Below are 26,971 nucleotides of genomic sequence, written 5' to 3' on the forward strand. Positions count from 1 at the left end.
ATTTTCTATTCATAATAAAAGTAGTTTAGTGTCTTAGTGTGAAAAAAAAATAGTTGATAGAAGATGGTCCTGTTACTAAAGTAAACCTTTCTATAAATAAATGCAGAAACATCTGTTAAGGGCATAGTCTGAATGTGGCAGACATCTGAATTGCATCAATTCCCGCCTTGTGGCCAAGATTTCTTTCTTAGGCTTTCTTTATAACTAATGGCAGAGTTTCACATTCTCACAGCATTAGGCAATAGAATGGTCAAAAGAACTGGTGCCAAGTTACCCTCTTTCTTGGGTTAGCTAGTGGTAATAATTTATACTCACCAAGGAAAAGTGTGGCATGTTTTTGTTTTTATTTTGAAGACTGAAAATCTGAGATCTCTCCTTCAACGTTTACTTTTAGGCCCTAGCTTTAGGCAGTTTTCCAAATGTCTAACTGCTAAACTGCTTTCAAGAAATTATTGCGGTATCTCAGGAAGCTTTGGTCAGGAGAAAAAGGTGGCACGCAGCCTTTCCTAGAACACCCATCAAATGACCTTTTTCAGAAACAACTGAGATTCTTCTTTCAATGGCAGAAAAATGCCAATTGAAACCAAACAGAAAACAAACTTACCCCACAAGTATTGTAGTTCAAACAAGTAAGGGGGGAGGTCAGAGAGGGGCTGAAAAATTCTGCTTGGGAAGACTTTTGAAGCTAAAACTTGTATTTTGCTCTTTGAGGATTATAAGTTAAAATGGGGCGGCTTAGCGTTTTTAAGATAAAAATTAGCCAGGACTGTAAGAACACTATGTACCTTTTCAGGTGCCTGTGTACCTCTTCCTAGAATACCTGTCTGGTGCTCTACTCTTCCTCAAGACTACCTCAACACTCCTCCCACTTGGGGACTCCAGCGCGCCGCCGTAAGGTGAGTCTGCAAATTTGTACTCCTTGCATATATCCTAGAAGAGTATCATTTAAAGTGACATTTTAAAAACAACTTTTCAAAATTTTGGGAGACTTTGAGAGGTTGTGTTCACTGGTGAACTCTTAAGAATCATCATCTGTAAGCCCTATATTTAGATAAGTATAAAGTTAAATTAGCAACAGTATAATATAAACCCTAGGTTCAAATTTGGGTTGACACTAATAGCATTGAATCTGAAGCAAATTTTTGCAAATTAGTATGTCACCACTCTTAGGTTTCCTGAGCCTTATTCTACTCATGCTTTAAATTGGCAGCCTCTTGTTTGATTGATTGATTAAGTTTTCACTTTAATTCCAGTTAGTTAGCATACAGTGTTATATTAGTTTCTGGGGTACAATATGGTAATTCAACACTTCCATACATCACCTATGCTCTTCAAAACAAGTGTACTCCTTAATCCCCATCACCTATTCAACCCATCTCCACCTCCCTCCCCTCTGGTAGCCATCAGTTCTCTATAATTAAGAGTTTGTTTCTTGCTTTGTCTCTCTTTTTTCCCTTTGCTTGTTTGTTTTGTTTCTTAAATTCCACATATGAGTGAAATCAGATGGTATTTGTCTATCTCTGACTTATTTCACTTAGCATTACACTCTCTTGCTCCATCCATGCTGTTGCAAATGGCAAGATTTCATTCTTTTTTATGGCTGAATAATATTCTATTAGAATATATATGTACCACACCTTCTTTATCCATTCATCAATCGATGGATAGCAGCCTCTTTTAAAGCAGAAAAGTATTTCTAACGGTGAAAATTGGAAGGTCTGAAATAGCTTATAGTTTGATAGGTCTGAAATAGCTTACAGTTTGAGCTTCCATCCCTTAAATAGTGTAATTGGCTTCATTAAGTAAAGGGGGTCACAGAGTCTCTTGAGGTGGGAATATACAACTGAATTAATTTTCACTTGCTTTTTGTACACTTGATGTGTATCCTGTCTTGAACTCTAAAGTGACTCATTGGTCTCAGAAGGGAAAATAATTTGACCTTGTTTGTAGTATGTGAATCACTTCTGAATAAACTGTTCACATTTTACAGGTGAATAAACTCTGTAAGGGCACCAACCAGCACGCTGTCTTGTAAATTCCTTAGTTCCTCATTTGCAAAAGTTATGTGCTTGCATTTTTGCCTCAACGATGATTTTTGAAGGCTTTACATAAATTAATTCCCCCCTGAAATAAAAAGTATAACCTTAGAGCCTTGTAGTAATTGCTAAACTATGTGGAGGGAAATGGATTCCTAAAACCACAAGTCCGTATCCTCGCTGGTTCAGTTTTCTTCCTATAGACTCTGTTGCACTGCTGGTGGCAGTAGCAAAATCCATGACTAGAAGGCCCCAAGTGTTGAAGGTGAAAGATAGTCTGATTCTAATAGAGCAATTTTGTTATATCCATGTCAGAGCTGAAGAATTCTAGTTAAGCCCTGTTATTTGCAATATAGTCTAAAGAAGAAAGGTATAAGGAACAAAATGTATTATATAGTCCCACTTACCACAGTTCTCTCCATAATTGTGTCGTCACTTAAATTTTAGATGTAGCTTTCATCACTGATAAAGCTATTCTGTAAATCTTTTCTTTATATTAATTATTTTCTATTTTGGAGGAATTATGTAAAAGTTATACCAAGAGGAATTCAGATTTAATGTCTGGAGATTGTATACACTTGGGTTTGAATGTTTCAGTTGTTTTGTTTCTTTTAGAACGGGTAGTTATCCCCTCATACAGGTAGGAGATGTAGGAGTTGCTTGGAGTTTGCTGCTAAAGAGTTAATCTTTTGCTATTTCTTCTCAAATGTTTAGTATGCTAAAAATTAACAGCCTTTGATTCTTGGCTTCAAGTGCATAGAGACTTCCTTAGCTTACTGCCTTGTTTTCCGTTTTTAAATGGAGTTTTGTCTGTTTTAAATAAATGAACCGTTCCTGGATGTGATAGAATTATACAGAAAACTGTTTTGCTCTTGCTGGCTTCTGAAATAATCCAGTTTACTCATTGAAAGAGGATATGTGAGTTCCCTAAACCTTTTTGAGTGAAGCATCTAATTTCAGTCATGTTAACTTCAATAGCAACAAAACCAGCTTTGAATTCTCAGTATTGCTACACTGTAAAACTACCTTATTTTTTTTATGGAGCAGCTTTAAATTTTTAATATCTTACAGTCAGAATATTTCTACTAAATTACATTTTCTCCACAGTGATGCAGTTTTTCCTGAGCCATTATTCTTTTAGAGAATGATAGAGAATAATTCATATTTTATTTATCACAAGGCTTCTTTTCCTAGATTTGTAAATTTGAGGCTGTGTGGGAACAAACTTTAAAGCTCCTGTTTTATGTTAAAAAGACAGATTACATAAAACAAAATAAGGTTTTGCAGATAATTTATTTGCTTCTCTCTTTGGAATAGGACTGCATTCTTCTCCCATCCCCCTTTTCTGGTACTTTCCTGTAAAAGGTACTAAATAGAGGGAAAAGAGTGATAAACAGGACTTAGCCCTATAATCTTCTTTCAAAACTGCCTTGTAAGTAATTTCCCATAGTTTCTGTAATGAAACTTATCATGGTAGTATATTGTGCTTCTGGTAGTGGGGAGTAGTTTCAAAATACTCTCAGCATTTCATATTTTAAGCTCTGTGTGTGTGTGTGTTCGTGTTTCAGGTTAGGTTTTCTGCCCCATGTAGATTTAGTGGAATTTATTTTTTATAAGCTTATACTTGGTTTTAATGGTTTAGATGGGAGCATTTCTAAATAAAACTGGTAAAGAGATGTTTATTGTTGTTATAGGTAATTTGTGCACACAGATTTTAGGAGGCTCGAAATGATCTTTTGGCAGAAAAACTTGGTAGAAGAAGGGGGGACATTTTCTGTAATTTAAGTTGTCATAGTAACCTGCATCAAACCCATACTTGGAATCCAGGCTTGAAGAATTTCAGTGACAATAAACATTCCAATTGCATTCATCTTTTTTTTTCCCCTCTGAGAAAGGAGTCATCAATTGTGATCTAATTATTTCATTTCTGTTTTTAGAAGATGAGTAGCAGCTTGCATTTTTTAGCACTTTGAAGTTTCCCTGGCAGAGTAAAAATGAAAAGTTAACTTGTTTATATTTGAACTTGGCATTTTCTGATAATGTATCTCAAACTGTCAGAAGACAAGATCGGTTCAATATAATGGTTACTTAATAAAATATGAAAAACACAGAATTTGATAAGGATTTTAAGATATTGCCACATACATTTGTTAACATGCCAGTTTTAATATTAAAAGTATTCAAATCTGATTTTCATAGAACTCTGTTCTGGGAATGTTGGGATTTTCCTAATACAAATTGTTAATATATTTATTTTATGGCATCTTGTACTTAACCATGAATGTATTTAAATAGAAGGGATGAGGTATCATTTTTATTAGCAGAGTAAGTTTACTTTGAGAAATTTGTATCTAGGCATTTTTTTAGATATATTCTCTTTCACAGAGGACGGTAGAATGTTGTTTCTAAAGACAAAGCGTTTTTAGGGTTTGCTTCACTCTTGCTTTTTGCAAGATACTGATTACTAATCAAGGTAATTTGGAGTGAAAAACAGTCTCCTTAAGCAAGGAACATTAGGAGAAATAAGGAGATAAAGGTGTGTGTGTCCGTTCATTTTTGGAAATTTGGCAAAAAAAATTGGAAGAGTTTGTGACTAGTCTAATTAATAAAAATAATATACAAATTTAGCAGTTTTTAGATGTAACTGTAGCTATCTGTAGATAAAAATGATAAAACTCTTGTAGAAACTTTTCCACATATGTATGAGACTCTTAATAAAACAGGTAGTATTTTGAAAAATGTAAATCAGAATTTGAATTTTAAAAAGTATAAGGTAGATGTAGAAAGCCTAGATAATCCATTTACTGGGAAACTGAAGGAAAATATAATCACCTATTCTCTCATTGTTTAGAGATATTTACTATAAATATTTTATGGAAGTATCTGCAATTTTATAAACAAATTAGGAATCAGGCTGTCAATAGCCAAAATACTAATAATGGTGAAACACTAGAATTTTGTCTCCTGTTAGAATTAGCGGCATACTTGCTTCATCAGTACTAATGTAACTCTGAAAATCTAGCCAATCAATTAAGAACAGAAAAAGAGAGAGAACTATTGGAAAGGACAAAATTATTTGTAGATAATAAAAAATGCCCAAGATACTCAAACTAATATAGTAAAATTCCATTGTAAATATCATGATTTGTATAGTAGTAATAATCAGTTCAAAAATAGAAAAAAAGGGACCATTCATGGTAGCAACAAAAATTTATGCCGAGGATTAAACTCTGGAAGAAATGTGAATGACCCGTGGGCAGGAAACTATTAAACTTCATATAGACCTAAAGATTTGTTTAGTCTTAGTACTTAATAAAGGAATGTCATATTTGGGATATTATATCATTGAAGTTTCAAAAACATGTACATGAGACATATATGAGTGACCTTTATGTAAAATGTAACGTAGACCAATATAATTCCTAGTGTTGGCTGTGGGAGAAGATAGATCAGAATGCTCGTATGATGCAACTACAGGGTAGACAGTGTTGCAGCCAGTAATGGAATCCGTCTACCTACCTACCTACCTACCTATTTACATACCTGCTTATTTATAGATAATTTTTTTTACTGTTTAACGAAATGGAAAAATGAGAGTAACCTAAAAAGTAACAATGTCAGGATACCTTGTATTTATAACCTTGTATTATAACCTTGTATTTTTAAGTATATTTACATAGAAAATAAACGAGGAGGCAATATACAAAGTGTTAGTAATGATTATCTGCAAGTGGTAGAACTACAAGAAAATTATTATTATTATCAAATTATTATTATAGATTCTCTAAAACAAATATATTTATAATCAAATTTGAAAATAGGGGGTGCCTGGGTAGCGCAGTCATTAAGCATCTGCCTTCGGCTCGGCGTGATCCCGGCGTTCTGGGATCGAGCCTGGCATCAGGCTCCTCCGCTGGGAGCCTGCTTCTTCCTCTCCCACTCCCCTGCTGTGTTCCCTCTCGCTGGCTGTCTCTCTGTCACATAAATAAATAAATAAAATATTTCAAAAAAAAAAAGAAAGAAATTTGAAAATAGATTTAGTTTTCTAAAAATCTAAGGTTAATCAAATGTGTAAGATTTCATTAGCTATCTTCTTGAAAAAAAATTATTGTAAAAACATTTATTGAGATGGATTATGTACAGGATTAAATAACGTGGAGATCATCAGAGTGTCTGGTTAGTGCCGCACAGACTGCACTCCCCGGCTACTGTTCATATTAGCCTGTGGTGTATACCTTATGCGTCCTGGGAGTATGGGGCCCAACATCCCTGAGAATGATAAAGAGCAATGTGTTCCTATGTTTAAATGTCAGCCTTTCCCACCATGCCTATGTATCAAGTGCCACAGCAGTTTAAATGTTTAAATATTGATTGCCAATGACATTGAATCAAACTTACTAAAATCTTTATGGATTAAGTGGGAGAATTAGGACAGTTATTTTAATTCTACAGACATTTTGATTATTTACCCTTCTCTCCCCTTTCCCATTGACTCTACTGTTTTGTTTACAGCAATTACACCTAGGCAAGAAATTTAATAATTTTTAGGAAATACACCCAGTGTGAGATGCTTTGCCTCTGAAGTCTGAAGTGTTAACTTTGTTTAATTTTTTTGTGCTGTTCTTCCTGAATACAGCTTTTAACAGTGGGCTTTTTTTTCCCAATAATTATGGATTTGCGGGTACCACCACTCCTTTGTGACTAAGGAGGAACTTCAGTCTCTCTGGCATGTAAGACCCTGAAAACGTCCTGGCACAGCCTTGAACCTGTCTCATCACAGGGCACATATCCCTATAAATTGAAATGGTGCCTCTATCTACCTGAATGTGATAGGGAGAATATAAAAATTAAACAGGGCCAAAATACAAAATCAATTTTTGTTCTTATATACTACTAAGATAATACTAAGGTAGTAATGATACCATAACATCCCTTCTAATTTTAGAAAGGCAATTTCTTTTATTTAGAGTGGACCTCATGGAAGTTCTTAAAGTAGATAGGACAGCATCCATATTTTCTGCCCTTAGGAATATATAGTCTCACCAAGTAAAGAAGATTCACACCAGATGGGAAACATCGTTTTTATTGCCAGGTGATAAACTCTTGAGCTTGCACTCTCTTTCTGTCTTTCACTCTTCCTTTCTTTCACATTTCAACCAGAGTATACTTGGCTCCTTAGAAATTTAGGGAAACTTGTCTTAAACCTCCAGTTTTAAAACTTATGAAAGTCTCCCCATGATCTTGCTAACTCTAGAGTCTTTGTGTCTCCAACAAGCATCCCTGCATCAGTCTTTGCCTTGCCTCTGTGGATATTCTTCATTTTGAGAAGGGTTAAACCCTTCTCTTTTAATGTTTCTGTGAGAGCACAACACAACACACACGTACACATACATTAACACCACTTAGTAGAACCAAAGATCTGGGACTTAGAGGAAAGAGACTTCCATTGCAAGAAGGGCAACCTTGATAAATCTTCCTGGATTCTGGCTTCATCCTTATCGCTTCCTTCTGGGATGTCTCAAGAAGCTGTCAAAAACTGCCATGGATCATCTGAGCTCATCAATCTGGGTACAAGTCAGCTTATCTCATTATTAATTGTGTGACCTCGACTGCTTAACTCCAGTTTTCTTACTCAGATGTTAGGTAAGATTAAATTATACAGTGGACTCTAAATGTACTGTGGTTAGGGGTACCCATCTCCATGAAGTTGAAAATACATATATAACTTCTGACTCCCCAGAAACTTTACTAATAGCCTATTGTTGACTGAAAGCCTTATCAATAACATAAATAATTAACAAATATTTTGGATGTTATATGTATTATATACTATACTCATACAATAAATAAGCTAGAAAAAAGAAAATGTTAAACTCATGAGGAAGAGAAAATACATTTACACTCTATACTATATTTATCAAAAAATACACATAAAAAGTGGACCCACACGGTTCAAACCTGTCGGAATCAACTGTATATGTAAAGGTCTTAGCATGTACAAAATTCAGTGTATGATAATTATCACCGTTTTTGTTTTTTTTTTAAAGAGTGATGTTTTCCCCAAGTGCTTCAATCTTGTTTCAGACTTAGGCTAGATATACTTTTATATAAGCAGCCTTTCACTCTTCTGTACTTATGGAAACTATATAATAATTGTTCAAACCAGACACTTTGGAGAGTGAAACATGGCACTATAGATAATTATGCTGGGATAACGATGTAAACCATTGCTGTTCTAGGCAAACCAGAATGAGTGGTCACTTGGGGTATACCCATCGTGCCTGACCACAGTTCATGCTCAGAGATCACAGGTCATTGTCATTGAGTGACACAGTGAGGTTATAGGACAAGTGAGGTCACATTCATCTCTTTGATCTTTAGTTCCTTACTTGATAAATTGAGGGTAACAATAACTAGCTCACAGGGTGGCTGTAAAGATTAAATGAAATTGTGATCACATAAAACACAGTATGTATGTGGAAATTAGACACCTGTTAATTCCCCTCTCCGTCTGTGCAAATTACTTTATCTGTGCTGATGGATACGTTTTGTGTGTAGCTGTGTTATATACTTCCTTAGTGTATCTTTGTAGTTCATTTGACTGGACATGGTAGGTGGTAGTCATAACCAACTGCACATGTGGTTCCTCAGTTTACAGTGGAGAGTTGGTCTATATTGTGTCAATTAAGTACTTTTTAACATTGAAAGACATGAACTATCGTATTAAGGAACAACACCTACTTTCCCTGTAAATTCTCTGTGGTATGTTTTTTGTTTTGTTTTGTTTTTCCTTTTGTGCTTTTCTATTTTTTGGATGATTCATAGTGTAAATAGGAGGATTTTTTTTCCTTAAATATTTCAAATATGAATGTTTATGCATTTAATAGACTTTGTGTGAATGAAAGACACTTGTTTTGCACATCAGCTGCAGAGATATATTTCTTTCTTGGGAAAAAAATCTAGCTGAAACCTTAAAAATTAATAGAATAATTAGTAATATATATAGACCAAATTTGATTTTCTTATAATTTACAAATAAATTTTAATAACACAAAACTGGAGGAAGTAATAGACCTCAAGATTTGGGTCTTTTCCAAAATGACCACAGCATTTTCACCATTATCCTCCATAGTTGTTCTCTTCATTAGCAAATCTATATTCAGACCTGATATTGCCCAGTCTTCAGGCTTACAGACAGGTAGCGAATGATTTTAGTCATGTCATAAATTATGCAGTTGTGCAATGAAGAAGGAGTGATGGGAGCATATGGGGAAGAAGTTTGTGCAAAAATTAAGGAAGGCTGCTTGCAGATACCATTTAAGTTAAGTGTGTAAAGGCGCGTAGGTCTTTAGGAAGTGGGGAGAAAGCCTTTGAAAATGGCCTGGGAAATAGCATATGCAAAGCCTAGAAAGGCACATAAGAGCAGAATGTGTTTGGGGCTTAACTAAGTGTGAATATGAATGTGGATGGGAAGGAGATGACTAACTTAAAAAATGGGATTCTTATTCTAATTGGTACAAACAACCTTTTCTGGGGCTCTGGGCTTTATTGTATTGAAGGGATCAAAATTATAAGTAGATAAAGTTCTATTTGGAAAAGAAGTACAAGTGTTAATGTTTTGGAGTAACCTAAACTTCAGAAATCTCTGTAGGGAGAAAGATTACTCACATTCTTTATTCTTGATAGTTTCTCTGTAATCTTAAGAAATTAAACTTTTGATATCCTCATACCTCAAAAGGATATTGCTACTTTAAAATGTTAGCACTTAAAAAATGAGATATAGGACTCCTGGGTGGCTCAGTTGATTAAGCTTCTGCCTTCGGCTCAGGTCATGATCCCAGCGTTCTGGGATCAAATCCCACATCAGGCTCCTTGCTCAGTGGGGAGTCTGCTTCTCCCTCTGCCTACCTCTCCCCCTGCTTGTGCTCTCTCTCTGTCTCACTGTCTCTGACAAATAAATAAATAAAATCTTTTTTAAAAATTAGATATAAATAACATTAAAAGCTATACTATTTTCAGCCAGTTGATTATTCCATTCATTTTGTTAACATTTTCTCCTGTGAGCTGCTTTGTAGCCACCAGACAATTTTACCGTGCAAATTTTTTGCAAATCTTGCCTTGTCAAAATGTGAATTGTGTGAGGGATGAAATGATTAAAAATTGCTTTTTTTTTTTTGTTCAGCAAATAACACTTTCAGAAAAAAACATGCTGATATTAACTGCCATTTCTATTTCATTTTGCTCCCAAGAATTGTTTGAATGTATATACTCCATCTTTTTATTATATCAAGAAGTAGAAATATAAATAATGATTTTTACTATTAACAAAATAGTAATTTCATATAGTAATATTTATATCCTCATGTGAAAAATAAAATAATGTCATACGGGTGACTACCTTAGTTCTCGTACCATCTTGCCTGCTTCATTTCGTAGTTTCCCTGTGCTGTACTATAGCATATACATAAAATCTTTATTTTTTACTTGGAAAGCATTGTGAACATTCAGATTTGAACTAGAAGAAACCAAGATCTGGTTGGAGACTGATTTGCTCCCTTTAAACATCTTCTCTAGGGCAGAAACTCTTCTACACATATTTGTGGTCCTAGTGCCTAGCCAGTAGATAAAAGTCTGTCAAATAGGTGAGTATATTTCTTACAACCCTAATCAGTTCATGTTCTTTCCTGTACACTTATACTTCCCCCATCCATTTTTCTACTGCAAAATGGAAGCCCTAGATTTCAAATTATGTATAATGCATAGTTGTTGGCTATCATAATCCATCCCCAGCTCACAAGAAAGCCGAGCTCCACCAACACGTTAGGACAAGGGGACTATCTGGGCTGAGAACCAATGGATATACCAGAATATTTCTGAATAAATTTAATTTCCACACTCAAGATGGCTGGCACTTTGTGCTTTTCGATATGTTGTTCATGCTTCTTCCAATTAAACTGCAGAGTCAAGAGATTCTGTTGGATCAGAGACTGTATTTCTAGAATAGTGTTTCTAAACAGGAGTAGTTCCACCATCAGGGGTGTTTAGGAAATTTGTGAGGACATTGTTGGTTATCCCAATGATTGAAAAAATGCTACTGGCATTTAGTGAATGGGTAACAGAGACGCCAGGCATCCTGTGGTACACGGGACAGTTCCACACAGTGCTGTTCGAATGCCTCGCTCTATTTTCCTATTGAAAAACCACAGCTGAATGTAACCTTATACATGTATACACAAAGCATTTTTGCATAGTCTTAATATATAATGAGTTTTCCAGGAATGCAACCATTATGGAAATTAAGGGAAAATCATATTTAATTCAGGATTTGAAAAAGAGTTGTTCCCCAGCTTAATAACCATGCCACAGACACAAGTCGCCCTTGTAGCATTTGAGTTTCTACCTGCACTTAACGCTGTTGCATTTATGGTATAACCATACCTCAGAGATATTGCAGATTCAGTTCCAGACCATTGCAGTAAAGCAAACAGCACAATATAGCGAGTCAAATGAATTTTCTGGTTTCCCAGTGCATATGAAAGTTATATTTACACTATAGTCTGTTAAATGTATAATAGCATTTTGTCTTAAAAAAATGTACATAACTTTATTTAAAATACTTTCTTGTTAAAAACTTTAACCATCATCGGGGCGCCTGGGTGGCTCAGTCGTTAAACGTCTGCCTTCGGCTCAGGGCCTGATCCCAGAGTCCTGGGATCAAGCCCCGCATCAGGCTCCTCTGCTGGGAGCCTGCTTCTTCCTCTCCCACTCCCCCTGCTTGTGTTTCCTCTCTCGCTGGCTCTCTCTCTCTGTCAAATAAATAAAATCTTTAAAAAAAAAAAATATTAACCATCATCAGAGTGGTAATCACTGATCACAGATCACCATAGCAAATATAATAATAATGAAAAAGTTTGAAATGTTGTGAAAATTACCAAAATATGAGAGAGACACAAAGTGAGAAGATGCTCTTTAAAAAATTGGTGCAAAGAGACTTGTTTGTTGCAGGGTTGCCACAAAACTTCAATTTGTAAAAAACACAGGATCTGCAAAGTGCAGTAAAGCAAAGCACAATAAAACGAGGTGTGCCTGGAAAGGCATAAGCGTCTAACTGCTTCATTATGTCTTGTCATTTACATATTTAAGTTCATGTCTCTCTGTTATAAAGTGTTTTTCTTTTATATCTTTCTGGCTTCTTTGTTGAGAATAGCCTGCTTGGGGGTGGAGGAAGCACAAGGGTAGAAGCAGGAAGACTCATTAGGAAGCCCTTACAGTTGTTCAGGTTAGCGGTTATGGTAGGGTAGATAGAGAGAGAGTCGACAGGATTTCCTGACATTACATAAGGCTTATGAGAGAAAGAAGTCAAGAATAACTTTAGGCCTTTGGGCCCAAGCAACTAAAAGGATGCATTCTAGTTGCTTTGAACTGAGATGAAAGAGTGTGGGTGCAAACAGATAAGGGGGGTAAGAGTAAGGGTTCTTTTCAGACGTGTTGAGTTTGAAATGTCTGCTGGACATAAGAGTAGCAGTGTTGACTAGGCATCTGAATGTGAGGCTGAAGTTCAGAGAGGGGTCTGAGCTTGAAATACATGGGAATTGTCAAGTAGATGGTATTTCAAGAAATGATCAAGTTGAATGAAATCAAGGTAGTGAATATAAATGGAAAAGAGTAAAGGACCTATGACTGAGATTTGGGATTCTCAAACAAATAAAGCTTAGAGAAGAGTTTGAGAAGGAATACCAGTGAGGTTGGAGGAAAAACGAGAGAGAGTGCAGGTGTTCTAGAAGCCAAATGAAGAAAGTGTATCAGGAGGAGGGAGTGATAAATTGACTCTTAGATTTAGCAATGAGCTAAACAAGATGGATGAGCTTGGTTTGGGTGGAGAGATGGGTGTTAAGAGCCTAACATCTTAACCATTTTGACTTATAGGCAGAATGGCACAGGGTCTTTAGAATAAGGAAAGTGAGGCACCTACAAGGGCACAAAAACATACAAGGAGGCACTCACTTTTAGAGTCATGCAAACACAGTGTTGGCACTTGAGAATGATGCCTCCTTGCATTTTGCACCATAGGTGCCCTGCTTGCTACACACCGCCTCATTCCCCTGGTCCTGAGAATGGGCACTGTGGTTTAAGGATCAATAGAGAACTCTCTTTCCCTAATTATCTCTTTTCATATTACCAATTGGAGATTAATATGCTTTAGTCAGTCTGATAGTCCTCTCCTTCCTTCATATCTGGTCGACTTTGGTAACTAACAAACATGAGGAAGACTTGGTAAAGAAGAAAAGAAATGCTTCTGGGCTGCAAAATTCTATTGTTAGTGATAAGACAGAGTGGGGAATGATTGGTTGGGGCCTTTGGGCCAGGAACATGAAATTTTGGGTACCTAAAAGTCTGGAGAGAGAGAACTGGGGGATAGAAGGGAGACTGGTTAGGATCAATTCTGTTTACAAAGACTAGAATAGAAACTGTCCCTCTCTAGCTTAGTACATTCGTTATTTTTTTTTAATGATTTTTTATTATATTATGTTAGTCACCATACAGTACATCCCCGGTTTCCGATGTAAGGCTCGATGATTCATTAGTTGCGTATAACACCCAGTGCACCATGCAATACGTGCCCTCCTTACTACCCATCACCGGTCTATCCCATTCCCCCACCCCTCTCCCCTCTGAGGCCTTCAGTTTGTTTCTCATAGTCCATAGTCTCTCATGTTTCATTCCCCCTTCTGATTACCCCCCCTTTCTTTATCCCTTTCTTCCCCTACTGATCATCCTAGTTCTTATGTTCCATAGATGAGAGAAATCATATGATAGTTGTCTTTATCTGCTTGACTTATTTCACTTAGCATTATCTCCTCCAGTGCCGTCCATGTTGCAGCAAATGTTGAGAATTCGTTCTTTCTGATAGCTGAGTAATATTCCATTGTATATATGGACCACAACTTCTTAATCCAGTCATCTGTTGAAGGGCATCTCGGCTCCTTCCACGATTTAGCTATTGTGGACATTGCTATGAACATTGGGGTGCATATGGCCCTTCTCTTCACTACGTCTGTATCTTTGGGGTAAATACCCAGTAGTGCAATGGCTGGATCATAGGGTAGCTCAATTTTTAACTTTTTAAGGGACCTCCACACTGTTTTCCAGAGTGGCTGTACCAACTTGCATTCCCACCAACAATGTAGGAGGGATCCCCTTTCTCCACATCCTCTCCAACAATTGTTGTTTCTTGCCTTGTCTATTTTTGCCATTCTAACTGGCGTAAGGTGGTATCTCAGTGTGGTTTTGATTTGAATTTCCTTGATGGCTAATGATTTTGAACATTTTTTCATGTGTCTGTTAGCCATTTGTATGTCTTCATTGGAAAAGTGTCTGTTCATATCTTCTGCCCATTTTTTGATTTGTTTATTTGTTTCTCGTGTATTGAGTTTGAGAAGTTCTTTGTAGATCTTGGATACCAGTCCTTTATCTGTAGTGTCATTTGCAAATATATTCTCCCATTCCGTGGGCTGCCTCTTAGTTTTTCTGACTGTTTCCTTGGCTGTGCAGAAACTTTTAATCTTGATGAAGTCCCATAAATTCATTTTATCTTTTGTTTCTCTTGCCTTTGTGGATGTGTCATGAAAAAGGTTGCTTTGGCCGATGTCGTAGAGGTTGCTGCCTATGTTCTCCTCTAGAATTTTGATGGATTCCTGTCTCACATCGAGGTCTTTCATCCATTTGGAGTTTATTTTTGTGTATGGTGTGAGAGAGTGGTCAAGTTTCATTCTTTTGCATGTAGCTGTCCAATTTTCCCAGCACCATTTATTGAAGAGACTGTCTTTTTCCCACCGGATGTTTTTTCCTGCTTTATCAAATATTAGTTGCCCATAGAGCCGAGGGTCCATTTCTGGGCTCTCTATTCTGTTCCATTGGTCTATGTGTCTGTTTTTGTGCCAGTACCATGCTGTCTTTGTGATCACAGCTTTGTAGTACAGCTCGAAATCCGGCATTGTGATGCCCCCAGCTTTGTTTTTCCTTTTCAACAGTTCCTTGGAGATTCGGAGCCTTTTCTGTTTCCATACAAATTTAAGGACTATTTGTTCCAGTTCTTTGAAAAATGTCCTCGGTATTTTGATCGGGATAGCATTGAAAGCGTAGATTGCTCTGGGTAGCATGGACATTTTAACTATGTTAATTCTTCCGATGCATGAGCATGGAATATCTTTCCATCTTTTTATGTCTTCCTCAATGTCTTTCAAGAGTGATTTATAGTTTCTAGAATATAGGTCCTTTACGTCTCTGGTTAAGTTAATTCCAAGGTAACGTATGGTTTTTGGTGCTATTGTAAATGGGATGGATTCCCTAATTTCTCTTTCTTCGGTCTCGTTATTCGTGTATAGAAATGCAACTGATTTCTGAGCATTGATTTTTGTATCCCGCCATGTTACTGAATTGCTCTATAACTTCTAATAGTTTGGGAGTGGCTTCTTTTGGGTTTTCCATATAGAGTATCATGTCATCTGCGAAGAGAGACATTTTGACTTCTTCTTTGCCGATTTGAATACCTTTGATCCCTTTTTGTTGTCTGATTGCTGTTGCAAGGACTTCTAATACTATGTTGAATAATAGTGGCGAGAGTGGAGTACATTTGTTATTTTTAAGAGTTTTAAGGGCCCTGGTACCATTATGTCTTTCTATCTTTGGAGTCCAAGGGTGATAGGAGGTTATCACTTATCTTGTTAGTCTTAAGAATTGAGTTTCTTGTTCTGCCCAGTGTAGATCTGAGAAAGATCTTCTGAGGTCATCTGAGGAAATATCCTTTGTACCTCAGAAACTAAAGGAAGCCTCATAGCAACATCTGCAGAACCCAGAGAATTCTCAAGGCTTTGTGTCCTGGAGAATATTGTCATGTGGTCTTGTGCTTGTTGCCTCTGAGGGAACCATGGTGGTAAAGGTATAATAGAGAATCACAGACCATCTTGGTCATACTATCTGAGTTGACAGATTCTCATACAAAGAACATTTAAGACCAGATGTGTAGAGATGGTGCAGATGTGCTTGTATAGAAAGTAAGAGTCAACTGAAGGAATGGTGAGGAGAGATATACAAAGATGGCTCTGAGGAGCTTCCATCAAGAGGAAGTGTCTGGAGGGGTGGGCAGCAGACACACTTTGAAGATAAAGGATGAAGGTGGTTAGTGATTCTCTTATAATTGGGAAGTTGCTGATTATGAGACTGAGAAAAAGCCCCCTGAATTTACAAGTGAGAAAATTTTCTTCATTTTAAAGTGGCTCATGGAATGGCAGGAAGTCCATGACTATGAATGAAATAAAAGGTAACTGACTAATGATTGTATTTCTTTTAGATCTGAAGTATTTCACTGCAAAAGTTATACCTTTATATATTGCAGCCACATATGAATGAATCTGGGAGCAGTATTGTCAGACGACAGAAGTTTTTATTGAAATTTCTTTTGGGTTGAGGCCTGATGCTGCTTTAGTTTGTGTTAGTTCCATATCTAAGAGTTGACAGACGCTCATGGAAAGAAGTCCTCACTGGAAAAATAGACATTTGACTTTATTCAGTGTTACATAATCAGGAGGTCCTTTGAGAATTTCCCCAGAACTTATTTTCTGAAAAATTAGTCAAATATTTCCCAGAGGAGCTTTATTCTTTTTCATAAGCAATATTATTTTTGTTAGTAGTAATTATTCTTCTAGGCCCTTGCTTCCTCTTCCCTCTATTCCCACAAATAGCTGAGTCAAGTAAATGTGAGGACATAATTAATTAACTGAGAAATGGAGATTAGCCCATGAACTTCAGTTTAAATCTAGTATCTTTAAATCTTTTATTATCATATGTGTGGCAAATAGTAGACCTTTAGTAGTAAATGCTTTTTTGAAACCATTAAGTATAATGTATGTTCTACTTAATTATTTCTTTTATTAGATGGTAGAGTTTATTAGTTCATGGTTTGAGGTCTGTTTGCAGACTGCCTGGATTCAGATCCTGGCCTTACTCCTAATGAAGAATGTGATCTTGGGCAAGTTTTGTAACTTCGCTGTGCCATGGTTTCCTCTTATAAAAAGTAGGGATAATAATAGTGCCTAACTTTTAAGATTACTGTGAAAACTAAATAAATTGATACACTCAAAGCACTTAGAACAGTTCCTGGCATATGATAAGTACTTAATAAATATTACAAATGACTTTAACAAAAGCTGTCAGGCATTTAATATTTAAAAAGTGAGAAAACCAAATCTCTGCTTCTTCCCCAAATAGCACTGTAACTGGCAATGAATACTTGAGTGTCAGTTGTGTGAATTTTAGAGAAGCCTTTTTTCAGTGGATGTAAACAGCTTCCTGTGTTTCTGAAGATGGAGGAAGAGAAGTCATCTTCCCATCTGGGCTCCTATCAGTATATCACTCCTGACACACTTTCAGCACTGTGTTTATAGATTATTTATAATTTTGCTAATCATATATAAGTGAGTTGAGTTTTTAAAAATATGTGGGGACTATGAGTAGTATCCAGATTTGTATTGGGTGTTCTGTGTCCGTGATATTTCCTTCCATGTGAATGTTTGGAGTGGTGTGGTTTGTTCCATTTTCATGCTCTGTCCCTCCACCCAAATTAATAGAATCAAAGGAAAGTCTATCTCCCAAAATAAAACAATGATGAGATTTCCATGTAGGCAGCAACATGTTATCCACAGGGTTCTTTGCTGATATAGGCTCATAGTCATAAACGGGACAGAGTTCTCTTCATATGGTGTGCCCACAGGACTTCCCTCCCAGCTTCTCTCCTGTTTCCAGTAATCCAAGTCAATTGTATAAACACATGGGAAAATGTGGCTTCTCTACTGATAGCCACCTGATGGGACAGCACTTTGGTGTTCATAAAACACTTAAATAGGTGAACTTAGGGTGATGCTCACAGCAGACTAATGAGAAAAATATTCTTATCAGTATTCTACAGCTGAAAAAAATAGCCTGCATGAGTTTAAGGGAGTTCAGGGTTACACAGTTAAAATACACAGTGAACCCAGGTCTGCTGACTCCTTAAATCCTGTGTCCTTCTCATTTTATTGCTTTCTCATCAGAATCACTCAGGCTTAGTAAAATCATGTAATAGGACCTGGAATAGTAGCCAAGACCATTCGTTAGAAATCATAATCACAGAATTAGAATTTCAAATACCGTAAGATTTGACACTATATTTAACTGTTAAAAAGTTTACTTTTCATAATAAAAAGCCCTACTTTCTTTTTAGCTATATTGTTCATTCTTTCTGGTTATATAACATAAGCATTTTCTAACTAACTTTAAATTTTTTAAGATTTTTTTCATTATATGTATACTTTGTCATTAAAGTAGATTTCATGTTGACAGAGTCTTATTTCTTTCAATGTGGCTAGTGTTGAGTAGGCCTAGATTAAGACTCTTTCTAAAATTCTTGAAGAGTATAATTACCAGTTCTTATGCTGTACTTGGTTGGTAGGTGAGTGGTCCCAGGAAGAATAAAATGGTTCTATTTTTGTAACCATTATTTTTCTAAACCTCATTCTGAGTAAATGGTACATTTCTGTATTGCAGGGACAAACCTCAGACCTGTAGCATTGGTTTGAAGAATATGAGAGTGTGGACCTTTGTTGCTTCACGGAGTTGTGTTCGTGTGCCCAGCCTGAGCTGCCAGTGCCACACACGCGGCCACAGCTGGCTGCTGCCATATGTCCAGTGACTCGCTGAGTGAAAGCTCGCTCACTATAGAAGCAGATTTTGGCAGAGCACTGCCTATGTCAAGATCACGTTCAGTGATCAGTCACTAATGAGTTCTGAAAGACCCAAACTCCTATAGCAATAGTAACAGCTATTTTTTTATTAAGTAATTACTGATGCCAGGTTGTAGTTACGTCTTCATCTTCATCGTTATTTAGCTCTGACAAATTAAAGGATGATTATTCCCACTTTACAGCCAAGGAAACTAGTAATTTGTCTTAAGTCATAGAGCCAATAAGTGGTGGGGTCAGGATTTGAATTCAGAGCTGCCTGACTACTAAAATGTGTTCTTAACCAGCAACTTCCACATGAAGGATGATGAAGTATGTCATGTGTGTATACCTGTGCCCATGGCAGACTTAATTAATTGCTCATGGTATGCGTTCAGGCTGAGCCGATAATCCTTTTTAGCATTACATTCTTGACATCTGCAGTCAAACAATCAGACTTTTAATAGGCAAGGTAAAATATACTCTAAATGTGTCTGTATTAACTTTCTCTGAAATTTCAGTGGTGTCTTGAAATTGGACCAATTTGATTTTGGGAAATAATAAATAAGATAAATTACCACTTTGTTTTATAGGAAGAACAAACATGCAATATTTTTCTATGGAAGTCTTCATTGGTGTGGACGGTTGAATTGAATTCAGGATAAATTCCATTTTAAATAGCATATAAAAGTCCTCTCCATGTCAGAAAATTTTAAGGCAAGTTGATTTTACTGATTTATAATATTTATTTATTTATTTGAAAATTTCCTTGATAGGTATTTGAAATAAAAAACAAATTTTGACAGTGCTCAGAGTTTGTTATAATGAAATTATATTTTTTATACAATCAGCAAAAAATGAATTTAAAATTCATTAGATTTTAATCATAGATCAAAATCCTTTAACAAATCCTTTAACAATTGAATTTAAAACTCCGTGTTAATGGCTGTAGTTGCGGAAATAAAAACTTGTTAGGATTACAGCTTTATTTACTTAACTTGCTTACTTATTCACTTATTTATTTATGGTCCTTTTTCCTTTCAGACCTTACTACTACTTCAAATGAAGATAGTATTTTTTTTAAATGTCATGTATGATCAAACAGACATTCCACTGTGTCTCTCGGCCCCTTGATATAAGGGACTCCTCCTCACTGCAGTATTACTGAAGAGCATCTTAGCCCAGGATTCAGGGTTGGCATGTTTAAGCCAAAGACCGGTATTATTACTATAATAAATGATCAGTCCTGTCTGCTGCTTAGCGTTCAGATTTCTAGAAAATGTGCTCTTCTTTATTCTCCTCTGAAATCTGACACAAACTAAAAAATGGAAAATAACTGATGTCAAAATATATTTCCATAGATAGTCTACCTCACCAGCAAAAAGACTGAAGTATAATTCAATCCAAATTAATATGTGAGGCCATGGAAAATTCTTTATCTTTTGTGCGTATCTTTAAAGTTAAGTAACATTATACTTTTAAGTTACTTATCTCCATTTGTAAAGAAATGAAAATTTTCCTTACCTATTTTTCATAGGGATGTTCTTAGAAGAAAATATATAATACTGAAAATAAGACAATGTATTGTAAGGTTGTAAGAAATGCTGACTTGAATGTGCTTTTTTGAAAAAATAAATGAAATTAAGAGAAATAACTCAATAGTGTTTCTTTAGTAACTCCTTTTGTCCTCAGTAATACCATTTCTGGTTTTTCTTTATTGATAAGGCCTTAGCTATTCATACTTTAAAAACAGAAGACAGTACTTCTCTATAACATTGTGACCACAGACCCCACTAACTCTGACTAATGGTTACTTTGAAGTGCTGGTGGCCAGTTGAAGTTTATAATTTGTTACCAAATTACTATTATCTTTATTTTCATCCTGTATTTTGCCTGTCAAGCAGTCGTATTCTCCAAAATTGGAGAGTCAGAACCTTCAACTAAAGAGTTTGTTTAACTAGAGGCAGGAAGGGCCTATTTTCCCTTGAAACACTTGGGAAATTCATTCATTTTCGTTTGTTTTAAACTTAAAAATCTGGAAGTTATTTAGGGTTGCTTAAGGGGTTTTTGTTTCTTTGTTTGCTTGGTTGTTTGGTTGATTGGAGTTTTTGTTTTTAGATTATCTAATGACTCTCCCAGGTTCTAAAGTCTAACTAGTGCCTTTTTGTTGTTTCATCTATAGTGTTTCTTGAGATTAAAAATTAGCTTCTCCCTAACCTAAGATTTTAAGATCTCCCAATAAATAATCTTGGACCATAGCTCACATGGCCTAGATTTTTGTTGTAATGTTACCTTAATTAATCTGTTATATTATTGCCATTTGTTCTAGAAAATCACAGTTTTCTAGCTAGATCTGGGAAGAAGGAGGTTTTTTATGTATTAATATTTTATTGAGACATAATTTACATAACACTATTAGTTTCAGGTATACAACATAATGTTTCTGTATTTGCACGTATTATGAAATGATTACCACGATAAGTCTGGTTAATAGCTGTTCCCATAACATAGTTAAACATTGTTTTTTCTTGCAGTGAGGAACTTTTAAGATCTACTGTCTTGGCCACTTTCAAATATGCAATGCAATATTAGTAACTGTAGGCACTATGCTGTATATTATATCCCCATAACTTAATTATTTTATAACTGGAAGTATATACCTTTTGACCCCTTTAGCCCATTTTCACCCACCCATACCCTACCTCCTGGCAGACCCACCTTTTCTGTGTATCTATGAGCTTGGTTTTTTTCTTGTTCCTGTTTTAAATTCCACATGAGTGAAATCATACAGTATTTGTCTTTCTCTAATTTATTTCACTTAGCATGATGCCCTTAAGGTCCATCCATGTTGTCACAAATAGCAAGATTTCATTCTTTTTTATGGCTGAACAATATTCTGTTTTATATATATATGTATATATTATGGCTGAACAATATTCTGTTTTATACACACACACACACACACACACACATACACACACACAGTGTGGTGTGTGTGTGTGTGTGTGTGTGTGTGTGTCACTTTTTTTTAATCCATTCATCTGTTGATGGAGAGCACTTAGGTTGTTTCCATATCTTGGTTATCATAAATAATACTGTAGTGAACATGGATGTGCATGTATCTTTTTTAGTTAGTGTTTTTGTTTTCCTTGGATAAATGCCCAGAAACGGTATTACTGAATCATATGGTAATGCCATTTTTAATTTTTTGAGGAACACTTCTGTTTCCCATAGTGGCTGCATGAATTTACATTCCTACCAGCAGTGCACGGGGGTTCCCTTTTCTCCACCTCTTTGCTAACACTTGTTATTTCTTGTCTTTTGGACAGTAGCCATTCTAACATGTATGAGGTGATAGATACCTCATTGTGGTTTTGATTTGTATTTCCCTGGTGTTGAGTGTCTTTTCATTTACCTGTTGGCCATCTACTGTATGTCTTCTTTTGGCCATCTGTATGTCTTCTTTGGAAAAATGTCTGTTCAGATCCTCTGCCCATTTTTTAATCAGATTGTTTGTGGTTTTGGGGCGCCTAGGTGGCTCAGCCGTTAAGTGTCCGCCTTCGGCTCAGGTCGTGATCCCAGGGTCCTGGGATCAAGCCCCACATCGGGCTCCCTGCTCTGCAGGAAGCCTCTTCTCCCTCTCACACTCCCCTTGCTTGTGTTCCCTCTCTCACTGTCTCTCTCTGTCAAATAAATAAAATATTTTTTAAAAAAAGATTGTTTGTGGTTTTGCTATTGAATTATAGGAGCTTTTTATATACTTTAGATATTAACCCCTTAACAGATATGTGATTTACAGATATTGTTTCCTATTCAGTAGGTTGCCTTTTAATTTTATTGATAGTTTGCTTTGCTTTGCAGAAGCTTTTTAGTTTGAACTAGTCCACTTGTTTATTTTTGCTGTTTTTACCTTTGTTTTTGGAGTCAGATCCAAAAAATCATCTGTAAGACCATTGTCAAGGAGCTTACAGCCTATGTTTTCTTGTAGAAGTTTTATGGTTTCAGGTCATCCATTCAAGTTTTTAATCCATTTTGAGTTATTTTTATGAAGGGTGTAAGGGTACCCTTTTGCATGTGGCTGTCCAGTTTTCCCAACACCATTTATTGAAGAGTCTGTCCTTTCCCCCATTGTAGAGTGTTGGCTCCTTTGATATAAATTAATTGACCATATATGCATGGGTTTATTTCTGGACTCTCCATTCTGTTCCATTGATCTATGAGTCTGTTTTTATGCCAGTACTATACTGTTCTGATTACTATGGCTTTGTAATATAGTTTGAAATCAGGGAGCGTGATGTCTCCAGCTTTGTTCTTTCTCAAGATTGCTTTGGCTTTTGGGGGTCTTTTTTGGTTTCATACAAATTTTAGGATTATTCTATTTCTGTGAAAAATGCCTTTGGTGTTTTGATAGGGATTTCATTGAATCAGTAGATCACTTTGGGTGGTATTTTAACAATATTTTAACAATACTCTTCCAATCCATGAACATGGAATATCCATGTATTTGCGTCTTTAATTTCTTTCATCAGTGTCTCACAGTTTTCAGTATACAGATATTTTACCTCCTTGGTTAAATTTATTCCTAGGTATTCTTCTTGACTCAGTTGTAGATGGGTTTGTTTTCTTAATTTCTCTTTCTGATAATTCATTATAGGAGGGATCTTTTTATTGATGTTGTTATTATCTCTACATACGGACATATGAAAAAGAGCTTTATAACTTTTAATTTCTGTACAATTTTTATATTGAATGAGAAAGTTGCTTTTAGGTAGTTACAAAGATAAAATATAAAAATCAACAACTTTTTTCAGAATTTAAGTTGCTTATAAAGTTGTTTCCTGACAGTTGTCTATGTCAGCCCAATTAAAAGTTGTGAAAATATTTTCTTCTTCCCCTTTTTCTTCATGCTATCTGATTTATTTTGTCTTATTACATAAATGTTCATTTGTATTTTTTACTTACATTAACAAGACAGGATAGATAATGAAATGAAGTTCATTCATTAGTTGACAACTTTCCTTTTTCTTTTCGTTTCTAGTGACTTATAAAATTGGCTTGATTCTTTATTTCTCTGCTATGCGCAAACCAGACAACTTTTTCTTTTTTTACAAAAGCTTTGGCTTCACGTTTTTAGTATTTTCAACTGGAATTCTTCCCCCTGTAGATGAATAATAGTAAATGAGGAAACATTCTTATTTTCCTCTGGTTTTTCATATGGGAGTGAGAATCCCTATAGGATTAGGTAAGTAAAATATTTTTAACAGAAAAGCTTTTTTCTGATTTTTTTTTTTGTCTCGTTATTTTATCAGTATTGTTAGTTGTTAGTAAGCATATTTATTCTGAGCTACACAAAGAAGAATTGGAAAACAGTGCTTTCTATTGCTGGAAAAATCTGGGTCCAATCAGGACAGAGGAACCACATGATCATTTGAACAGAGAAAGTTTAATAGAAGGACTATAAATATGATAGGGAATAGGAAGTGAGAGATTGATAAGAGGTAAAGAGAACTCTGTAGAATACAGGAATAGCAGGTATAATATGATCTTAATAGCCACTACCCTACAGCCGAGGGGCCCCCAAGAATGGGCCCCTTGGGACTGAGTTTCAGAGTTTGTTGCAGAGGACCTGCTGTGGCTCACTGCAGAAAGGTCAGTGTGGTGCCTTGTTGATGGAACCTACCCAAAATAAACCCACCCCCTGGGAACTTGCTGAGGATGCATCTTACCAGAGGCACTCCACTGTAAAATCACCCAAAGCTGGTGCTGGGGAGGCTGCAGGGTCAGCTGACCTCTCTACAATTGCAGGAGCTGAGCACTGGGGGAGCCAGGAGGGAACAAAATCCTTTCCTCCTGCCCTCTATGGTGTGTCTCTCCAGTGCCCTCTCTTGACGACCCTTCATATGCTAGAGTTGTCAAAGAAAACCATTTAAGGACCCAGATCCATTTTCAGAGCAGGCCAAAAGGGTGAATTTGGAGCTGAGAAGCAATAGTTAATAACCAACATAACCTGCAAGATCATTCATGACAAAAAACATTTTTCCCTTCCCATGGACTAGGACAGTCTGTGAGATAGCCTGAGCTTAAAAAGACTAGACTAAAAACAAGGAAAGAGGGCTCCTGGCTGTCTCTGTTGGAGGGATATGAGACTTTGGAGCTCAGAATCATGAGTTCAAGCCCCACACTGGGTGTAGAGATTACTAAAAAAAAATTAAACATACGACTTAAAAAAAAAAAAAAAACAAGAAAAGTTTATAAACCAACTATGGATCCCAGCATTAGTAGCCAAACAAAGAACATGATTTTAATATCTTAGATTTCTGGAAACTAAACACTTAAAATTATTAAAACTTGAAATCACTGACCAGAAATTATGTAGGTCCTGAGGAGAACTATAGAAAGTATCTGGAGGTAAACCTGTGTTGTGCTGGTTGTACCCCATGCCACTTCCAGGGGAAAAGGGATGATGAATGCATACTAGGTTAAATCAAGGATATTGATCTCCCTATCAGAAGAGCCTTTCACTGCATTTGGAAAGTTTGATCTAGCCCCAGACCTGTTGACTCATGTTAACCCCTTTGTAGTCAGTTACTTAGAATAACCTGTTCGTGTGTGGCTTCAGTAGGTACATCTAAATTTTCTCAATAAGTCTTCTCTCAAGAGTTGAACTCAATTCTGGTGAACCTGAAGCTCTCTTGTATCATGGCAAAGTGAGACTTCTGTCTTCTACCTGGTTTAGTTTGGCCATAGTGGTGAAGTAGTGTGCTGTCTTTGAATCATGTAAACATTTATAGGTGGTCTTTTGGGTCCTAGGTGGCATGGGGATGGACTGCACAAAGGGGACTGGAGAGCTGGACTATGGTGGTCATAATTGTCCATTGGTGAGTATCTCCAGTTTGACCAACATATCTGCTTGACAAAATTGGTTACAGATTACAATGTACCAGCTTTATTCTTCTAAAATAATCTTAATAATATTAAAAAAATGCCACACGGGGTAAGTTTGCTTTTTAAAAATAAGATATAACTATCTCAAGTTCAGTGAATAACAATTATGAGTGAGTTTAAGAACGCTAAACTGATACTTTTAAAAGAAAGTATGGCCATTAAAAACAAGACTTTTTGGTGTATAATAAACTGATACAGAAGAAATTTCTAAAAGAATTATAAATATAGTTTCAGAAGTTGCAAATTATGAGTAAGTATATATTTCCCAAATTGCCTACCCTAATGGGTACAGCACCCATCTACATGTAAAGTATGAAATTATATATTAAAGAAAAATATAGTCTCATTACTTTGTACTCATAACTCTTAGTAATAGCTTTGGTGCAGCAAAATCCGAACTTCTACCTCCTAGAGCAGACTAAATAATATAAATGTTCTTCATGCATAGGCTTATGTAGAAGAAAGTGTGATGTGTGTGTATGTGTGTGTGTGTGTGTTACTAAATTGAGTTTAAAAGATACTTTGAATTGTAAAAACATTCTTGAATGTAGGAGAAGATTTATCATTTTGCAGAAGGGCAATGAGTTATTGTTCTTTTAAAGGAGTATTTGGATGAGGTAAAAATATAATAACACAGTTTTAATTTTGATGTTTTAGATAATTCTCTTATAAGGGGGAATTTAATTTTCTTGATATCCATTGTTTGATCCTGTTTTTTAAATTGTGTCTCTGGAAGTACCTTAGGGCCGAAGCTTAAAATTTTCAGCTTTATGGCATTTGGCTATGATGTAACAGGAAAAAAATGAACATAAGAATCTCATTTGTCACTTTACATAAGAGTGATTACCTTATATGGCAAAATAAATAAGGATTTTAAATCTTTATACTGGATTATCTGAGAGGACCCTAATGCAATCCTATTTATCCTTATAAGAGAAAGGCAGAGGGAGTTTTTGAGACAGAAGATGATGAGGAAATGGGACCATGGAGGCAGAGATTGGAGTGATGTGGTCACAAACCAAGGAATGCCTGGAGCCACCAAAAGGTTGAAGAAGCAAAGAAAGGATTCTGTATTTGAGCCATTGATGAATGCATGGCCCTATTGATACTTTGATTATGCCCAAAATCAAAACTGATTTTTGGATTTCTGGCCCCCGAACTATGAGAGAATAATTTTTGTTGTTTTGTACCAAGCAGTTTGTGGTTATAGCAGTTCTAGGAAACTAATTCACTTAG

The 26,971-nt window shown here is 36.0% G+C and overlaps 1 protein-coding gene across 2 annotated transcripts in view; it reads left to right on the plus strand.

Moving 5' to 3' along the window:
* The window catches only part of RASSF8 (Ras association domain family member 8), a 116,901-nt gene that overhangs the window by 36,563 nt on the left and 53,367 nt on the right, over positions 1-26,971 (plus strand). Inside the window, exon 2 of one of the 2 annotated variants that reach the window (XM_040642264.1) lies at positions 794-896. The gene's annotated coding sequence lies outside the window, so the exon portion shown is untranslated. Of the gene's footprint in view, positions 1-793; positions 897-24,118; positions 25,669-26,971 lie in introns of those variants that run through there. The other variant, XM_008693142.2, reaches the window with a different exon arrangement.

This window comes from Ursus maritimus, unplaced genomic scaffold, assembly GCF_017311325.1.
Source record: "Ursus maritimus isolate PB19 unplaced genomic scaffold, ASM1731132v1 scaffold_26, whole genome shotgun sequence".
Classification (NCBI taxonomy): domain Eukaryota; kingdom Metazoa; phylum Chordata; class Mammalia; order Carnivora; family Ursidae; genus Ursus; species Ursus maritimus.